This window comes from Saccopteryx bilineata, chromosome 3 (assembly GCF_036850765.1).
Source record: "Saccopteryx bilineata isolate mSacBil1 chromosome 3, mSacBil1_pri_phased_curated, whole genome shotgun sequence".
Taxonomy (NCBI): Eukaryota; Metazoa; Chordata; class Mammalia; order Chiroptera; family Emballonuridae; genus Saccopteryx; species Saccopteryx bilineata.
This window is the reverse complement of record NC_089492.1, coordinates 210,020,947-210,042,235: the sequence shown is the minus strand read 5'-3', so window position 1 is coordinate 210,042,235 and position 21,289 is coordinate 210,020,947. Positions and strand designations below refer to the sequence as shown.

The 21,289-nt window shown below is 41.7% G+C and overlaps 1 protein-coding gene across 1 annotated transcript in view; it reads right to left on the bottom strand.

Moving 5' to 3' along the window:
• LOC136330982 (guanylate-binding protein 1-like) overlaps nucleotides 1-7,140 on the bottom strand; it is a 36,100-nt gene extending 28,960 nt beyond the window's left edge. The window contains exon 1 of the mRNA XM_066268716.1: nucleotides 7,015-7,140. The gene's annotated coding sequence lies outside the window, so the exon portion shown is untranslated. The remainder of the gene's footprint in view (nucleotides 1-7,014) is intronic.
• Nucleotides 7,141-21,289: the final 14,149 nt, after the last annotated feature.

The window sequence follows — 21,289 nt, the reverse complement described above, 5'->3', positions numbered from 1 at the left end:
TTGGCAGCCCCAGCCTCCACTTAGCACCAGTCATAGTGAAGACTAAGCTCACACATAGCGGGCTGTGATCACCTGGCCTGAGCACCCCACTCTGGCTCACTAGTAGGATTGGGTTTCCCTGTGAGAGGCAAGTGGAGAAGACTAGAGGCCACAACCCCTGCTCAAGAAAGCAGTGGCTCAGAGATTTTTGTCCACGGAGAGAGGTAGTCTATAAACACAGAAATCTCTGAAACTCTCCCCAAAAGAACTGACTTTATTTGAAACAGAGTGTGGGGACTTGAAGAAACTTGATTGCTAGCAGATTGACTTTACAAAAAGTACAAAAGGAAGTTTTCAGGCAGGAAGCAAGGGACCCCCGATAGTAATACAAATGCATATAGAAAAACAAAGAGCACCAGTGAGGGAATTATGTAATTATAAAAGATAGGATAAATGCAGATTTCTTTTCTTTTCTTCTCTTAACTGATTTAAAAAGCAATTATATACAATAGTATCATAGAATTGTATTGTAGGGCCTATAATATACATAAATATAATATATTGAACAATAACAATAAAGATGGTAGGTGGATGCAAAGCCTATTGAAATAAAGATATGACATCTGATGTTAACTTGAACCCAGAGGAATAAAAAGAACCAGAAAATGTATGTAAGAAAGTTTTTTTTTTTAATTTTTTTTTTAGATTTTTATTTATTCATTTTAGAGAAAGGAGAGAGAGAGAGAGAGAGAGAGAGAGGCAGAGAGAGAAGGGAGGAAGGAGCAGAAAGCATCACTCCCATATGTCTTGACCAGGGAAGCCCGGGGTTTCAAACCCACCACCTCAGTGTTCCAAGGGTCGATGCCTTTACCCACTGTGCCACCGCAGGTCAGGCCATAAGAAAGTTAATATTTGATAATACAGGTCTATAATTTATTATTTCTCCTTGATCTTCTTTAAAAAAAATAAAATGATATAAATTAATAACTATCAAAATGTATTGTTCGCCTAACCAGTGGTTGGCATACTAATTAGTTAACAGAGCCAAATATCAACAGCACAATGATTGAAATTTCTTTTGAGAGGCAAATTTTTTAAACCTAAACTATATAGGTAGGTACATTTCTTATTGAGGTAGTGCCTGCATGTGGTATTTTGAGGAAGAGCCACACATAAGGGGCCAAAGAGCCACATGTGGCTCACGAGCTGCAGTTTGCCGACCAGGGGCCTAACCTATGGTGGTGCAGTAGATAAAGTGTCGACCTGAAATGCTGAGGTCCCTGGTTCAAAACCCTGGGCATGCCTGGTGAAGGCACATATGGGAGTTGATGCTTCCTGCTCCTCTCCCTTTTCTTTATCCTTGCTACAATAAATAAAGTCTTTAAAAAAATGTATTGTTGGAGTTGTTATGTATATAGATGTAATTTGTAATACACATGTAAAAATAATAGCATAAAAAGGGGTAAGAGGAATAGTTATAAGAGTACCACTTCTGTATCTCACTGGATTTAATTTAGCATAAATTTGAGGTACATTCTTGTCCCACTTCTTTTGAAATTGATTAGCTGACCAGAGAAGTGGCTCTTTATGCTATTCTATTGATCAGTATATCTGTTTCTATACAAGTGCATAGTGTTTTGATTTTTTGTTAGCTTTATAGTATACTTTGATGAGGGAACATGATACCTCCTACTTGGTCCTGTCTCAAAACTTTTTGTCTATTCAGAGTCCTTTGTGGTTCCATATACATTTTAAGAATAGTTGTTCTAATTCTGAGAAGAATTCCACTGGTATTTTAATAAGAATGGCAATAAGCAGATAGAAGATGGCCATGGAATAGGCGGACGTTCCAACTCCCACATCCCAGAACTAAAGTAGATTACAACTTAATTTTGAGAACAGTCATCTTGAAAAACTAACTTTGGACTAAACTAAGAGGATTCTATAGCCAAGACCACCAAAGAACTCACACTGAGACACGTAGGAAAGGCAGAGATGTGGAAAGGATTGCCTCGCTCCCGGGAGCGAGCGGCGGCCCAGAAGGACTCTCGAGGTGGGGTGAGTTGTGGGTTGTGGGTCCTCAGCCCCAGAACTGGAGTCCCAGCCTAGAGCCCTGGAGCCTGGAAGGGGCTAACAGACTGTATTTGGCTGAGAAAGGAGCCTAGATACTGTTTGAGAGAAGGAGACATAATTCTCGGACTCAGGCTCCCTATCAAAGAAATCGCACAGAGAGCCTCACTCACAGCCACCTGCCCGAGGCTCTGGGAGCGGGAAGCTCTGGGAGGACTGGAGTTGCCAGCGGACAGTGTGGTCTTGAAGGCACTGGGGGAGACACTTTGAGAGATGGGTACCCTAACCCCTGGGTTAAATCACTCCCCAAATCTAAAGTGAACATTTTTCCTCAGAGCAGCAACACCACCAAAGAGAAGAAATTACCCTGCCCACTGGAGGCTCTTCTGCTCCAGTCAGAACAAAGAGGTGCTTAGAGGCAGGCAGCATGTTAGGGACACAGGTAGTGAGTGCTGAGGTCTGAGCTACACTCCCCCCCCCCAGGCTACTGAGTGCTTGGGGCAGGCAGGCTGGCGGGCTGGCGGCAGTGGGGTGCGGCTACAGGAGCCACGGTGGTTCAAGTGAGTGCACACCGGCCTGCCCGTAAAGGAGGAAGCCATGGTGGCCGCTATGAAGGTCAGAGTGAGCGCATAAGCCCGCCAGCAGTGTGAGCCAGGGCAACTGCAGAGGCAGTCCGAGTGGGCTCATGCGGGCCTGTCTGTGGAGGTGGGAGCCGTGGCAGCCACTGCAGAGGTCCAGGCTCTTGTGCAATCCTGCCCGCCGCGCAAGCCCGCTTTTGGAGGTGGAAGGGGTCCGGGCGACAGCAGAGGCAATCTGAGCAGCTGCACACGGGCCTGCCCATGTAGTCAGAGGCTGGGGCAGCTGCTGAGGAGGTTTGAGCTTGCGCACAATCCTGCCTGCAGCATGGGCCGGTCCCTGGCAGAGGCTGAGGCCCCAGTGACAATGGAAGTGCTCTGAGTGGGCATGCACCGGCAAGCCAAGGGTGATGGAAGCTGCGGCTGCCGCAGATGCAGGCTGACACCTGCAGTGCCTGAGCCCAAATGCCTGAGGAGGAAACAGTGGCGGTGGGGTGGGGGGGAGCGGTTGGCAGACCACACATCCGAACACACAGAGGTCACACCCACTGGACCTCTCTAACCATACCCTTCTGAGTGCTGAAAAAGAAGAAAACTAACTAAATAAAAAGTCTGGATAGAAAGACATCTGAGGCTAAGAGGCAAGCCACATCCAATACTGTACCTAATCACTTAATTACAGTACTGAGCCCAACAAGTAGCCAGCAATAAGAAGCAGCAGAAAGTGGAACTCAGGGGAACTTGAAATTTTAAAGGAACTTCCCCCAGACCAAGAGTAGGTAAAAGCTAGCCTAGATGTGCAGCTGATATTTACAATAGCACCTGGGCCCAGCAGAGGCATCCACAAGATCTTGATTGCCTGTAGCTCCAACAAGATTGATAAGAGCCAGTCATAGGGAGTGACCCCCACTGATCTGCACCAGGTTCTGGCCAGGGAGGTCCAGGACAGGCACATCCAGTGGCCAGATACGGAGACCATCAGTTCAGAATGTAACATCCCTTGTTAGAATGGTAGCTTAAGGAAGGGATCCTCACATCTGACTGAGCTAAGACATAGAAAATGCTGACACAAGTAGCAAAAAGAATAGTGATAGCAGAGAAGTAGCCCACATCTGATTACGAGCAACAGCTAATGCCAACCCAAGAAGACCTAGAAAAAAAAAACCCCTGAAAATTGGAGGCAGACAATACCCACCCTAGACTCAGCTAGCTACACAAACAACACACCCAAAGTTAGAGTGTATACACAGACAAAATTAGAAGACAAAGAAATGCAATCCAAATGAATCAACAAGACAAATCCTCAGAAAAAGAACTGAGTGAGATGGAAATAACCAAATTAGTGGATGCAGAATTTAATTTTAGTTTTTTTTTCTTTTTGTATTTTTCTGAAGCTGGAAACGGGGAGGCAGTCAGACTCCCGCATGCGCCCGACCGGGATCCACCCAGCATGCCCACCAGGGGGCGATGCTCTGCACATCTGGGGCATTGCTCTGTTGCAACCAGAGCCATTCTAGCACCTGAGGCAGAGGCCACAGAGCTATCCTCAGCGCCCGGGCAAATGCTGCTCCAATGGAGCCTTGGCTGTGGGAGGGGAAGAGAGAGACAGAGAGGAAGGAGGGGGGGTGGAGAAGCAGATGGGCACTTCTCCTGTGTGCCCTGGCCGAGAATCGAACCCGGGACTCCTGCACGCCAGGCCAACGCTCTACCACTGAGCCAACCAGCCAGGGCTGGATGCAGAATTTAAAATAATGATTGTTAGGATGCTCAAAGATCTTAGAGCAACAATGTATGGACATAATGAGCACCCAAATAAGAGATAGAAAGCATCAGAAAAGACATTAAGGCCCTGACCAGTTGGCTCAGTGGTAGAGCATCGGCCTGGCGTGCAGGAGTCCCGGGTTCAATTCCTGGCCAGGGCACACAGGAGAGGTGCCCAACTGCTTCTGCACCCTCCCCCTCTCCTTCCTCTCTGTCTCTTCCCCTCCCGCAGCCAAGGCTCCATTGCAGCAAAGTTGGCCTGGGCACTGAGGATGGCTCTATGGCCTCTGCCTCAGGTGCTAGAATGGCTCTGGTTGCAACAGAGCAATGCCCTAGATGGGCAGAACATCATCCACACACACACACACACACAAGACATTAAAATCATAAAAAAGAAACAGTCAGAAATGACAAAGAAATGAAGACCACATTAGAAGAAATTAAAAGCAGGATGGATGAAGCTGAGGATTGAATCAGTGATATAGAGGACAAGATAAATGAAAGCACGGAAGCAGAGCAGCAAATAGAAAAGAGGCTCAAAAAGTCTGAGGAAATTCTAAAAGATCTCTGTGACAACATGAAGAGAAATAACATCCACATAATAGGGGTTCCTAAAGGAGAAGAGAAAGAACAAGGGATAGAGACCTTGCTCAATCAAACCATAACTGAAAACTTCCCTAAATTGATGCAGGAAAAAGTCACACAAGTTCAAGAAGCACAGAGAATCCCACTAAAGAGGAACCCAAAGAGACTCACACCAAGACACACCATAATTAAAATACCAAAGTGAAGAGATAAAGAAACAATACCACATCAATTCTTTAAAGAGAAAATTTTTTAGTAAAGCAGTGGGACCAAATCAAGCATGGGCAACAGTTTCTGCCCCCAGGCCAGATTTAGAAAGAAAATTTTTTTCATAGGCCGGATGAAACATTAAAATTAAAAAAATGTTAAATACAAAAACAATTCATTTAAGTAAACAAAATTTTATTATGTAATTTGTTTATGAATAAATGTGAGTGAAAAAATTAATATACAATATTATTTTAATAAAAATATAATTAGATACCGTTTAAATATCCAAACTATCACAATCAATCAAAACAATATTTAATTAATAGAATGAGCTTGAAGCGGTTATATCGTAAATAAAACAATTATTTTGTTTTACAAACAGCCTGGACACGTTTTCAGTTATCAACTGCAGCTATTGTCTAAGCTACATTGCCACTTGAATCAGCACACTTGACCACAAAAATAATGAATTGTCTGACCTTGGGTGCACACTGGCAAACTCCATCTAAAAGAATGTGGGTTTCACATTGTCGCTAAATGTCAAACAGTTCATATCAAGTACAGATGAGTATAAAAGTTGTAAATCTTTATAATGGAATTTTTTTAAAAACTAAAGAAGTATCACAAATCCACTCGACCAATTATTGGAAGTTAACCCTAGATTAGTCAAACGTGGAATTCTTTTCCGTGTATCACTATCTTCTTAAATATCTCAATTTTCAATAATCAAAGACACTTCCACTTCTGATTAGCTAAGATTTTAAAGTAGCGGAGAATATTAAAAATTTAATCGTGGGCCACATAAACTCATTATGCAGGCCGGATCGGGCCCTTGGGCCATATGTTGGCCATGATGGACCAAATTCTGCCTGTAGGGGTGAAAAGGGAGTTGGTATTAAAAAATTAGATCTAGTAAAACTGAGCTATTTTTTATTATATATTTTAAAAATGTTAACTTTAAAATTATAGTTGACATTCGATATTATAGTAGTTTCAGGTGTACCACATGGTGGTTAGACATTTATATAACTTAGGAAGTGATCCCCCTACCCTACAGGTCTAGTACCCACATAGCAGCATACATTATTACAATATTATTATGGTATTCCTTATGCTGTACTTAGCAACCCTTTGACTGTTCTGTAACTGCCAATTTGTACTTCTTAATCCCTTCTCCTTTTCATCACCCAGCCCCCAAACTTCTTCTCTGGCAACCAGAACTTGGGTTACATCTAAAAAAAGAAATCTACTTTGAAACAAAGTTCATATGTATGATTAAAAAGTATGGAGTGTTCCTGAATCTTCTTTCACTCTAGGTTTCAGGTTTTTCTTTTTCTGTAACAGTGCCAGGTGGCTGTGTACTGCATCTCATTTACTATGCTTTCTTTCTCAGGAAAATAACATCTGAAGCCCGTTCGGTGTCTTAGCTACAGTCAGATCAGAACTGAGCAAGTTCCATCAAAGACAATGGTAAAAAGACAATGGTAATTTAACTGTGTCCACAGCTAATACAGACAATGTTGGCAGAGAGAAAGACAATCCAAATTAATGCATTTCAGACTCTTAGTTTAGCCCCATGTCTGCAGGTGACTAATTCCACACAAGCACAGCAGGGACACTAGGGATACTCTGCACCTGATAGTGCCAGGATTTCACCCAACCTCCTGTCACACGCTGGGCTCAGCTGCAACCTGTCTTCACGCTGGCCATTTCTTAGAAAACAAACTGACCTTATAAATCACCCCCCAAACCTTATCCTGGGCTCCATTTTCCAGAGTACAGATCCTTTAGAGGTGCAGAGAAAGCTGCTTTGATGAGAAAATAGAGTTCCTACCTGTTTTTCTCTTCAGTTTGTGTTGGAGTGATTTCGGTTACCTCTCTTTCACTGGGTGGTTGGACTTTTAATTCCCGGACGATGTTGAGGGCTTTCCAGATTTCCTAAGGATCCTTTGTTTAGAAGTAAAATATTTATAATAATTAGAAACCGAAAGTACAGAGTACAAAGTAATAACAGCAACCATAAAATAAATTGCGGAGAGTTGTGAAATATAGAAATTACATAGTTAATTTCATATTGGCCATCTGGTGACGTCCATGTGTACTGTCCTCTGGTTGTTTGAAGCACCTATTTGTGATGAACAAATTGTTCGTTTCACAGAACTTCATGGTTCATTTCTGACCCCTAATTCAGATTTTCCAATGACTTTTAGTTCTGCTTTCTTTTCAGCTTTGCATTCTTGTCTGCCAATTGTTACTAGCATGTGTTGTGTGGTCAATTTTTTCTTGAATACTTGCATAAAAGCACTCAACTTCATTTCATTTACTTTAGTAAAATGGAAAAGGGAGAGAAAAAATAGAATAGGAAGATGCAGCAGTGGTTTACCACTGACGCCTGCTGAGCAGCCCGGTGTGGGTCCACACCGCCTTTTCTGGGTGCGTGGGGTCACAATCACCAAATGCCTACTGGATGTAAGTGCCCCCCGTGGTTCTAAACTCTATACATGTGTTGTTAATCAAATTTAACTTATTCTTTAGCGCATGCGTATAATGTAGGTATTATTATTTGCATTTTATGCACCAGCAGTTTAAAGATGTTTAATGGTTTTTTTGATAGCAGTCTGATTTGTTCTGTTATAAATTAAGCCTCTGGCTCTTCTTTTTCTCATGAGTAAGAAATAATGTGTGGCAATTAGAGATATCTTGAAAGTACTATTGATGTCAGTGATAGTCTCTTTAACAAATGGTGTTGTAAAAAGTGGACAGCTAACTGCAAAAAAAATGAAACTAGACCACCAACTTACACCATTCACAAAAATAAACTCAAAATGGATAAAAGTCTTAAATGTAAGCCGTGAAACCATAAGCATCTTAGAAGAAAACATAGGCAGTAAGTAAGCTCTCTGACATCTCTCATAGCAATATACTTGCTGATTTAACTCCACAGGCAAGTGAAATAAGAGACAGGATGAACAAATTAAACTATATCCTACTAAAAAGATTTTGTACAGCTAAAGACAATATGAACAAAATAAAAGAGAAACCACACAATGGGAGAACATATTCGACAATACGTCTGATAAGGGGTTAATAACCAAAAGTTTATAAAGAACTTTTAAAGTTCAACACCAGGAAGATAGACAATCCAATCAAAAAATGGGCAAAAGAAATGAATAGACACTTCTCTAAAGAGGACATACAGATGGCCAATAGGCAGATGAAAAAATGTTTGCCATTACTAATCATTAGAGAAATGCAAATTCAAACCACAATGAGATATCACCTCACACCTGTCAGAATGGTGCTCATCAACAAAACAACACAGAATAAGTGCTGGCGAGGATGTGGAGAAAAGGGAACCCTCCTGCACTGCAGGTGGGATTGCAGACTGGTGCAGCCACTGTGAAAAACAGTATGGAGATTACTCAAAAAATTAAAAATGGAACTGCCTTTTGACCCAGCAATCCCACTTTTAGGAATATAACCCAAGAACACCACATCACTGATTTAAGAGAAGAAATGCACCCTTATATTTATGGCAGCATTGTTTACAATAGCCAAGATCTGGAAACAGCCCTAATGTCCATCAGTAGACAAGTGGATTAAAAAGCAGTGGTACATATACACAATGGAATACTATGAGGCCATGAAAAGAAGGAACTCTTACCTTTTGCGACATCATGGATGGACCTGGAAACTATTATGTTAAGTGAAATAAGCCTGGCAGAGAAAGAAAAATATATGACCTCACTCATCTGAGGAATCCAATGAACACTGTGAACTGAGGAATGGAATAGGGACAGAGATTGGATCAAAGGAACCAGAGAAAAAGTGGACAAAGAGAAAGGGGATGATAGGATGGGATAATCCTGGAGGGAAGAGTTGAGGGCACTGTGGGGACGGGACAGGGAGATGTTTAGGGGAACATAGGGGAGGGGGGATGCATTCGGGGGGACACTAGAATCTATGTAAACACAATAATTTAAAATCAATAATAATAATAAAGAATGGTAGTTAGTCTGCTTATAGCTTCAGGTAGTAAGGACATTTTAATCATAATCCTTCTAATACAAGAACAAGATATATCCTTCCATTTTTTATATTTTCAATTTCTTCCTTCAGTATCTTATCGAGTATATGTTCCCTACCTTTTAGTTTTACCTTATAATGAATAAATTTTTTTTTCACTATAGAATTGATTACTTCTAGACTGGCTTTCACTGAGGGCTTATTTCTAACAGCATGGAAGTCCTGTCTCCTATTGGGCTTCTGAACTTATCAGAGTAAGATGGCAAAAAGCCATTTGTCTTACGTGATCAGGATCCATCTCTCTTATAAGAGCCCTACAGATTCTGCTCGCCAAGCTGATGGTCTGTTTAATTTTGTAACATGAGAGAAACTATGACAAATTACAATCAATGAATGACTGACTCAGAAATTGTGGACTAGGTGACTGAATGTTGGACATCCATGTAAGACAGCGATTGTGCTCTCCCTGCCATACTCTGACATATTGTTAAGGCCATGTGAAGTCTACCATATCCTACTGATTCCCTACTAGAATACAACCGCATGATTATGGCCAGGCAATTCCAGAGAAAAAAACTATCCACCAACTGAAAAACATTGTGAAATATAAAATAATTGCTTCTTTTTTTTTTTTTTTGAAGCTGGAAACGGGGAGAGAAAGTCAGACAGACTCCCGCATGCGCCCGACCGGGATCCACCTGGCATGCCCACCAGGGGCGATGCTCTGCCCCTCCAGGGCATTGCTCTGTTGCGACCAGAACCACTCGAGCGCCTGGGGCAGAGGCCAAGGAGCCATCCCCAGCGCCCGGGCCATCTTTGCTCCAATGGAGCCTTGGCTGCGGGAGGGGAAGAGAGAGACAGAGAGGAAGGAGGGGGAGGGGTGTGGAGAAGCAAATGGGCACTTCTCCTATGTGCCCTGGCTGGGAATTGAACCCGGGTCCCCCGCACGCCAGGCCGACGCTCTACCGCTGAGCCAATTGGCCAGGGCCTAAAGAATAAAATTTAATGTAAGTACCCCATGACTTGGCCATTCATTTCTAAATATATTACCATAAGAAATGTATGCACATGCCCCCCATAAAATATAAACAAAATGATCACATTAGCATAAATGAAAATGACTGGAATGTCCGTCAACAGTGAATTAATGAGTAAATTGTGGCATTTTTGTAAAATGAAAAGATTAATAGCAATGAAAACAATCAAATTAAGCAAGTGCAACACAAAGGATGACCCTCCCAGCAGAGGCAGACTAAGGCCGGTTGAAGGTCTGGGTGCAGAAGAAAATATTGGACCCCTTGTCATTAGGAAAAAAGTGTAAAATTGGGGTTTTGTGGGGCCCTTCAGAAGTTAGGACCAGGGCACATGCCTGGTGTGTCTGCTGTTAAATCCACCTCTGCCTCCCAGTCAAAATATTGAGTGAAAAGAGCTGAACATAGTATTTACATATTGTTTGATTCCATTTATGTAAAGTTCCCAAATCAGCAAATCTAACTTCTGATCTTAAGAGTCAGGTGATTATCTACAAACAAGAGTGAAGGGTCACTGATTAAACAGGGTACAGGAAAGCGTTCGGGGTGTGGAGTGTTCCTGATCTGTGCAATGATTCCATGTAAGTGTTCATTTTGTGACATTCACCTGTTGTACTCTTTTGAGGTGAATGTTTTCTATTTCTGTGTCATATGGCAATTACAAATTTAAAAAACTGGGAGAAAACCTTGTATTAGTAGAAATGTGTGAATTAAGGTCTGTATCAGTGAGGAACAATATTTTTTTCATTTTCTGTTGCATGAAGGTTTAGAACTTTTTAAAATATATTTCTGCATCGCTGATTCCAAATCTGAAATCCATTTTTTGGTGCATGCTCTAGTGTTTATGCAATTTAAATTTCTTTTTGTTACAGTTAATGGCATGCACTTTTACATAATTGTAGTTGTTTTTAAATGTAAAAAAGTATTATCTGAGCCTGACCAGGTGGTGGTGCAGTGGATAGAGCATCGGACTGGGATGCGGAAGGACCCAGGTTCGAGACCCCGAGGCCGCCAGCTTGAGCGCGGGCTCATCTGGCTTGAGCAAAAAAAAAAAGCTCACCCAGCTTGGACCCAAAGTCGCCTGGCTCCAGCAAGGGTTACTCGGTCTGCTGAAGGCCCACGGTCAAGGCACATATGAGAAAGCAATCAATGAACAACTAAGAAGTCACAACGAAAAACTAATGATTGATGCTTCTCATCTCTCTTCGTTCCTGTCTGTCTGTCCCTGTCTATCTCTGCCTGTGTAAAAAAAAAAAAAAAAAAAAAAAAAAGTATTATCTGATAAAAAACACCCTCTTATTTTGTTTTAAAATTGAATCATGGCTTCTTCAACTAGGTGTAAATGTAAGAATAGTCTTGACATCTTCTGTTATATATGTGGCTGTTACACACTTCAATGTCAAAGGCGCAATATTTCATCATTTGTGACACTTGCATATATTGTCTATTTTCAAGTTCCCCTTGGCAATCAAGACAAGAATTGGGCTCCTCATATTGTGTGTCATAATTGTGAGGAAATGCTTTGTGACTGGTCAAAAGGAAAACACAAAGGAATGCCTTTTGGTATTCCCATGGTTTGGCGTGAACCTAAGGACCACAGCAGTGACTGATATTTCTGTTTGATCCATACAAAGGGCATCGACAAGAAAAAATGGCATATGATCTCATATCCTAATATTATTCCTTCAGCAATACGACCTATCCCACACTCTGAGACAGTCCCGGTTCCAGTTTTCAATGGTTTTATTTCTTCTAAGGACAAAGAAAGTGAACATGGTCATCAAGTGTATTTTGATAAGATACATAAGGAAATGGTTGTAGAATCTGAAGGGTCTTCTTCTGATGCCAAGCAGTCATTAACCCCTCAGCAGTTTAGCCAACCTGAATTGAATGACTTAGTAAAAGATTTGGGCCTATCAAAGAAAGCAGCTGAGTTATTAGCCTCCAGGTTTCAAGAAAAGAATGTACTTCATTTGTCAGCTAAAGCAGTGGTCCTCAACCTTTTTTGGGCCACAGACTGGTTTAATGTCAGAAAATATTTTCACGGACCGGCCTTTAGGGTGGGACGGATAAATGTATCACGTGACCGAGACAAGCGTCAAGAGTGAGTCTTAGATGTAACAGAGGGAATCTGGTCATTTTTAAAAAATACAACACCGTTCAGTCTTGAATATAAATAAAACAGAAATAATGTAAGTTATTTATTCTTTCTCTGCGGGCCGGTACCAAATGGCCCACAGATCAGTACCGGTCTGCGGCCCCGGGGTTGGGGACCACTGAGCTAAAGTATCCCATTTCAAGAAGCGTGAACAAATTTTTGTGGACTTTTTTTCTAAAGACAAACACTTTGTTTAATGTCATAATATCAATAGTCTTACCACTTACAGTCCAACAGAATGGCGGCTATTTCTTGACAGCTCTAAACCATGGCAGACTACTGCTGGAGCATCAATGAGATTATCCTCAACAAGTACACAAATGCAAGAGCTACAAATGCAAATTCTTGTCTGAATAAAATTTAAATAAGTTTCGTGCAAATTTTATGATTAAAATAAGTGTTTTAATATGTTCTATTTACAAATTGTAGACAAATTCTGATGCAATCATATCTTTTAGTGTACTAGTGTATTTACTGCATTATATAAATTATTATATTTTCACAAAGATGATGCCCAAGAAGACATTTTACTTCATTATGTTAAACTAAATGTTGAAAATTTTACAATAAGATGAAAACCTAAAATCTTGAATTGCAAAAAAACCCCTGTAGCTTACAGAGAAAAACTAATGTCAGATTTGAGATCAGCACACTTGAATTAGGTAAGAACAAGTGTTTTTGTGGATGCAACAAAAATTTTGTTCGCAGAGCACATGCCCGGTGTGCCTGCCGTTAAATCCACCTCTGCCTCCCAGTCAAAATATTGAGTGAAAAGAGCTGAACATAGTAGCCAGCTCTTATATATATTGTTTGGTTCTTTTTATGTAAAGTTCTCAAACCAGAAAATCCAACCTCTGATCTTAAGAGTCAGGTGATTATCTACAAACAAGAGTGAAGGGTCACTGATTAAACAGGGTACAGGAAAGCGTTTGGGGTGTGAAGTGTTCCTGACCTGTGCAATGATTCCATGTAAGTGTTCATTTTGTGACATTCACCTGTTGTACTCTTTTGAGGTGAATATTTTCTCTTTCTATGTCATATGGCAATTATAAATTTAAAAAACTGGGAGAAACCCTTGTATTAGTAGAAAGGTATGAATTGAGGCCTGTAATTATCAATGCTGTGTCTTAAAACACAGAGAAGCTAAAATGTGTTCTGAGCTGCTGCTTTTTCTGTGTCACAGTCATCTAACAGAATCTGGCGTCTTTTGCAGAATCACCGAACATTCTAAACCTCATCTAAAATTAAGATTCGTACTGAAGCTTTTGAGAGCATTGGGTCCTATTCTAAATGGCAAGTCTGTATGTCAGCAGACTCAAGGTTAGATTGAAGTCTAGCTGAGAAACTGGCCAAGGATGCACCAGTTCTGTCCGCCTCTTTCCTTGGCTTCCTTAAGTTTCTTCACTGTCATTAATGTTTGTGAAATATAAGGTCTAAAGTTCATGCCGCATTTCACCATTATTATAGAATACTCATGATAATCTCAGGACAAAGTTTGAAACCTTATTTTCAGTTCCTATAAGTGAGATGGAAAATGAAAGCAAGACAGGGCAAGTTTGAAGTAGAGCTAATGTTAATAAATCAGCTGCTTGTTCTCCTGATCAATAAAGTCTTTGGTTTGTATCAGGTAACTAAAAAGTGATTACAGGGATAACTGAAACTTTTTTGTGAAATGTGTATAATGTAAGATTAAATAAATGCAAATTCTCTATGTTTATGAACTAAAAGTAGCTGATTCTTTCATCTCCTTTTGAAATTGTTTAAAAAAACCACCCCATCAATACCTCTCTATGTAACACATAGACAAGGACAACAGTGTGGTGACAGCCAGAGGGGCTGGGGTGTGGGGGTCGCTGGATGTGGCAAAGGGAGGGAAGATGGGGACGAAGTGGGCTTTGAGTGGGGCGATCGGTGCAGTGTGCAGTGTGCAGATGATCACTTAGTGAGTTGCACAGCTGTTCATATGCAGTAAATTCAGTAAACAAGACTTTTTCCCCTTCAGAACAAGGGGAAAGAGCACTCTCTTTAAAATTCTGAATGGCAACAAAGGCCTACAATGACAGCTTTACGACAGAGTTGTCTCCAAGTCTCTGGGCTCTATCCAGTGGTGGGATTCAAATAATGAAACTATCGTTTGGTTCTCTGCCCTAATGACTGTTTAAGTATAAAAAAATGATATAATTTTTATTCAAAAATGATATAATTCATAATTGCATGCATTTAATACTTACATAAGAACAATAAAAGAGGTATACAAAACTAGATTGCTATAAAAAAGTTTTAAAATATTAATGAATTTAAAATATTGTCACCCCCTGGTTATTTGACACACTCTTTCTCTCTTTTCTACAGAGAAAGAGAGAGACAGGGACAGAGAGAGGAACAGATAGGGACAGACAGAAAGTGAGAGAGATGAGAAACATCAAGTCTTAGCTGTAGCTCCTTAGTTGTTCATTGATTGCTTTCTCATATGTGCCTTGACTGGAGAGCTGCAGCAGAGCGAGTGACCCCTTGTTCAAGCCAGTGACCTTGGGCTCAAGCCAGTGACCATGTAGTAATGTCTATGGTCCCATGCTCAAGCCAGCAACCCCGTACTCAAGTCGATGAGCCTGTGCTCAAGCCAGAGACCTCGGGGTTTTGAACCTGGGTCCTCTGCGTTCCCATCCAATGCTCTATCCACTGTGCCACCATCTGGTCAGGCGGCACTTTTTCTCTTTATTTTACATGTTTATTTACTGAAATAAAAAATGTGAGGGAATTAAAATGTAGTATTTCATCAAAGGTATAATGAGTTTTATGAAATGAATAAATAAATGTTACAAGCATAGTTCTGTCAAATTTTTTTCACCTATGGACAGAATGAACATTACAACAGCACTTAGAATATGCTGTTGCACAGATGAACGTTAAAAAATAGTAAGGAGGCCCTGGCCGGTTGGCTCAGTGGTGGAGTGTCGGCCTGGCGTGCAGAAGTCCAGGGTTCGATTCCCGGCCAGGGCACACAGAAGCGCCCATCTGCTTCTCCACCCCTCCCCCTCTCCTTCCTCTCTGTCTCTCTCTTCCCCTCCCGCAGCCAAGGCTTCATTGGAGCAGCATTTGCCCAGGCGCTGAGGATGGCTCTGTGGCCTCTGCCTCAGGTGCTAGAATGGCTCTGATTGCTGCAGAGCGATGCCCCAAGATGGGCAGAGCATCGCCCCCTGGTGGGTGTGCCGGGTGGATCCCAGTCGGGTGCATGCGGGAGTCTGTCTGACTGCCTCCCGGTTTCCAACTTCGGAGAAATACAAAAACAAAAACAAAAACAAACAACAAACAAAAAGTAAGGAATGTCAATTTGTGATTTCTACACTGGGCTTCTTCCCAGGAAACCCCTTAGAGAGAACCCTGATTACAAGTGCCATTTTAACAATTGGTTCCCTGAACTCAACAAAAAATTAGTTATCGGTTCTGCTGAACTGGTGCGAATGGGCTGAATCATAGCACTGCTTCTAAAGAATAGCAACACTATGATGCATTATTTATGTGACTAGGTAACAATCTAGGTACAGGAATGCTTTCCATCTTGCTAGCACTCTCTCTTGTTGCATTTCTTTCTTTCACCCATTCTCTTCTCTCTTTGTTTCTTCTGGCTCTCATTTTCTCCCTTTCTTGGCTTGCTCACATGAATAAGCAAGCTGCCATGGTGTAGAGCAGTGGTCCCCAACCCCCAAGCCGTGGACCGGTACCGGTCCATGGGCCATTTGGTACCAGTCTGCAGAGAAAGAATAAATAATTTACATTATTTCCATTTTATTTATATTTAAGTCTGAACAGTGTTTTATTTTTAAAAAATGACCACATTCCCTCTGTTACATTTTTTTTATAAATAAATTTTTATTTTAATGGAGTGACATCAATAAATCAGGGTACATATATTCAAAGAAAACATGTCCAGATTATCTTGTCATTCCATTCTGTTGCATACCCATCACCCAAAGTCAGATTGTCCACCATCACCTTCTATCTAGTTTTCTGTGTGCCCCTCCCCCACCCCTCCCCCTCGCCCTCTTTCCCTCCCCCCACCCGCCATAACCACCACACTCTTGTCCATGTCTCTTAGTCTCGTTTTTATGTCCCACCAATGTATGGAATCCTGCAGTTCTTGTTTTTTTCTGATTTACTTATTTCACTCCATATAATGTTATCAGGATTCCACCCCTCTGTTACATTTGTCTAAGACTCACTTTTGACGTTTGTCTCGGTCACGTGATACATTTATCCGTCCCACCCTAAAGGCCGGTCCATGAAATATTTTCTGACATTAAACCTGTCCGTGGCCCAAAAAAGGTTGGGGACCACTGGTGTAGAGGACCACAAGGTGATGAATTGAGGATGGTTTTCAGATAACAACCTGCAAAGAACTAAGGCCTTCTTTCCTACCAGCCATAATGAAATGGACCTTGCAAACAACCACATTAGTGACCTTGGGAAATGGACCCTTCTGCAATTGAATGTTGAGATGATGACAGGACAAAATTTGATATTATATTTAGGTGAGTTAGTACAGGAAGCATTCTTTTCTAAAATAATAACGAAGAGTGTATTAATTGGCAAAGAATCAGTAGAAATAATGAAGTCAGTGGGGCTTAAAGTATGTGATGAGTTAGGAGACTTGATCAGTTCTCAAAATTCTAGTATCGTCAATGTGCATTAACAGGTAGATATTGATGGCAAAAGAGAGCAAAGGAATTGGACATTAGATTTTATAAAACTTGAAAAGCCTGCTTCTGTAAGATGCTGCAGCATTCCTTTTAGCTTAATTTGCTAGAAGGCTAAAGCATTTATAAACCCATTTGCACATTCCAGGAATCCATTGTGCCTTCAGAGTCCATTGAGCCTCAGTCTCAGACTCAGGTTTGGGAGGATTCTCCACAAGACACTGCCAGACCCATACTGGGGCAGGAGGCGCGTCTGTGCTTCCACTTTAAGACATGCACAGTGGAAGCCAGAATGGCAACCATAGAGGCTTGTCAGTCTAGCCTAGGAGAAGAATCTAATTGGTTAGTGGGAGGAACCAATATAAAGTCACAAAATTTAAAAGAAACTGATTGGCTTAAGAAGCTAGTCCTTGCGCCTGACCTGTGGTGGCGCAGTGGATAAAACGTCGACCTGGAAATGCTGAGGTCGCCGGTTCAAAACCCTGGGCTTGCCTGGTCAAGGCACATATGGGAGTTGATGCTTCCAGCTCCTCCCCCCTTCTCTCTCTCTCTGTCTCTCTCTCTCCCTCTCTCTGTCCTCTCTAAAAATGAATAAATAAATTAAAAAAAAAAAAAAAAAAAAAAAAAGAAGCTAGTCCTTGCCAGGCCAGTAATATAAACAGAGTCAGAGCAGTGATTTGGTCCTTTTTGTCCTTTCTGCCTTTCTGCCCTTCTCTCTGCCTTCCTGCATGGGAAGGGCAAACCATGTTTGCAACCATGCTGCATGGGCGGGCAGCCTGATGGTCTCCCAAGTCCAGGCTTTGAGCAGCTGCACTGGACTAAACTGATATTGGCTAAATCACGGCACAGACTATCTGGACTTTGGTCTTTATTTTTTTAAAAGATTTTATTTATTGATTTTTAGAGAGGAGAGAGAGAGAAAGGGAAAGAGGAGCAAGAAGTATCAATTCATATGATGTGCCTTGACCAGGCAAGACTAGGAGTTTGAACTGATGGCCTTAGTATTCAGGTCAATGTTTAATCCACTGTGCCACCACAGTTCAGGATGGACTTTGGTCTTTATATTAGGCTTAATGAAGAAAAGACTGGACTTTTCCTTGGTGGGACAAACAGAGATGAGACATTGAAAGCCTGTGAGCAAACTTCTGTTTCAACCCCAATTAAATCTTACTGCAACAGCCTAAGTTTCTCCAAATGTAGGTCCAGTACTATGATTTTTATGTGACACATTCCAGAATCACTTCAGAACTGGCATCAGAAACAGTATCAGTATGAACAGACATAAGTTTCAGCCATCCTGGTAGCCCTGTCAGCTGTGTATGGTCCAGGGTTTGCACATGGTGCCCTACTCCTCCCCACTCCAGAGAGAACGCAGCTTCTGATATAATTATAGTAAGTTCAAGGCCAGAGAACCTGCCATGGAAGCTCCTGCATCCACCCAGGAGTGAGCCGTTGTTTCACAGAGAAGTACCTCCCCAGGCTGCAGATGTTGTTTAAATGTTCTTGCTTTGTTAAATGCAATGTATGCGTAATTGGCAGCAGTTAACCTGAGCCTGCAGAGTGCAGAGGAAGCCATCTGACACTGTTCTGTCAGTTTTCCTGCTTTGCTCAGCTTTTTCCTGTATTTTAGGAGGAAAGTGTCCTCTATTTTTCTTTGTATTTTTAACGAGTTCCTGGATATTATTCCCTCTGTAACACTGAAGAATTTCCATAATAAATGAATGCTGTGTTAGGTTCAGTCTAGAGCCCCTTATTAAAAACCCTACTAAGCCGGGTTAAACTTTAAGAAATCTGATGCCAGGGCAGTTCCCATAGCTCTCCACCTGAGGAAACCTGACTGCTATTCCACATCTCCCTCACCCAACCTTCCACTGGGGGAACTTTCTCAGTGAGCAACCCCCTCACCCAACCTCCCGATTAAGCATATCCCTTCACTGCCCCCACCCCCGAAATTTAACATCAAAACTAACATCCGTGCTAAGCCTTGCTCACTACCCTATAAAAGCTTAAAGCCCCAGACCATCGGGGCTGAAGTCCCTAAAGTCTCAGCCCACCTGTCTGCAGATGCATAAAAAATTTCTTATTAAACTCATCAGGCTTGTGCGTCCCTCCCTGGGCGACCTAACAGTGAGGACTGGACAATACCAGTGGCAGGTGAGAGAGGAGCACTAGTGAGGCCGCAGTAAACCAATCTGAGCATTTAGTCAAAGGAATGTAATAATGTTCGGAGTGGTTCACTTCTTACTGTAACAGAACAGTGTGAAAGCATGGTTGTGAAACTGCCTTCCTCCCAAATTATGGAAAACATCCTAATATAGATCTTTGATTCTTTCAATAATTGAACAATTTTTTATTAATTTTTCAAGTATGGCAGAGGACTTATTCCTTAAACTTAATCTTAAGGTTTGTGTAAACTTATTCTGAGAGAGAACAATTTCTGACTAAACTTGAAAGTACGTGAAGATTTCCTTCTCTCGGTTTTTATTGATCTTTACCTCAGTCTTGATTCCTCCTTTCTCTAAGCTATGATCATTTCATGTCACCATTCTCATATTAATTGTTTCTAATTTGTATTGCTGGTCATGTGTGTTGGGGAGATTTGGTGAGGAAGCAGAACGCACCACTGTCCCTCAACTTCTTATCCACCATCCAGATGTGCAATGTTCAGAAGGTTCTCAGGTGATACCAGTGGTTCCGGGGACTGGGTCAGGTGAAGGGCTCCTCACTACAGTGGCTTTCAATGGGGAAATTGACAGCCAACTGAGTACTATCTCACAAACATCAAGAAAACAGAGCTATGCTTTTAGATCTACTCTTCTGTTAGCTGTGAGTTCAATGAAATTGATCTTCATAGCAAAATGGTAGTTTTATTTCAACTGAAACATATTGAATGCATAGAATTACAGTGCAAATATGAATAAAAAATACTGTCTCTCTTTTTTTACTATTTTAAATGCCATAATTGCACTGTGAGACAAAGATGGTGATCTCATTGCTGGGTAATTGTCATGGGTAAGAAGGTTGAAGAACCCAGATCCCATGGAGTGTCCTGTCCCTCAGAGAACATGGCAGCAGGTTCTGACAGGTGTGCATATGCTTTCTGCCTCAGTAAGTCCCTATGGAACTAAAACTGTGTCTTTTATTTTGAGAACAAAAAGAGCTGTTACTATAGTAAAAAAAGGGCAGTTGGTGCCATGTTGGATGACAGCTCATGTGTTCGTTCTTATTTTTTGAATACTTGGTGTTTACAGGCTGAGCTTTGTCATGAGAACCAAATAAGCAATGATGAAGATCATCACATAGAAGAGATTATGAGGAGTAAAGAAGACTGCTGTAAACAGGTCATTTCAACTTCACAATTATATAAAAGTGCTATGGCATCAGGGTCATCATAGTACAATGTTAGCCCAAGGAGGAAGCTTTTTGCAACCTTAAAAGATCAGGAAATAGCAGCAGGTAAAGAAAAATACAATTGATGCTTGCAAATAAAGAGCTCAGGGTGAGCAGCTGGGTGTTTAAAGAAGATGTGTCCTGTGTGTAAAACTCCAGAGTCAAGAGAATACATACAGCGTGTGGAATTACAAGCAGTTCATTCTAATCACAAGAGTCTTGAGCTCTACACTGCTGTAAAGAATTAAAATGTTGGAGCTGACTCTGAAAAATTTTCTGTCTAAATCGCCATCTTTATAAATTGCAGCAAGAATTTGGAGACCATTGCAGCTGACATTCTGGTAGACTTTATAATTGAACGTAAAGTAGGGATTTTATTTATTTATTTATTTTGTATTTTTCTGAAGCTGGAAACGGGGAGGCAGTCAGACAAGACTCCCGCATGCGCCTGACTGGGATCCACCCGGGGGTGATGCTATGCCCATCCCCGGTGTTGCTCTGTCACGACCAGAGCCACTCTAGCGCCTGGGGCAGAGGCCAAGGAGCCATCCCCAGCGCCCGGCCAACTTCGCTCCAATGGAGCCTCGGCTGTGGAAGGGGAAGAGAGAGACAGAGAGGAAGGAGAGGGGGAGTGGTGGAGAAGCAGATGGGCACCTCTCCTGTGTGCCCTGGCTGGGAATCGAACCTGGGACTTCTGCACGCCAGGCCGATGCTCTAACACCGAGCCAACCGGCCAGGGCCGGGATTTGATTTTCAAGGTCTTATTGAGAGGCCCAACGGACTATAAAATTAAGATGCACATCTTGTAAT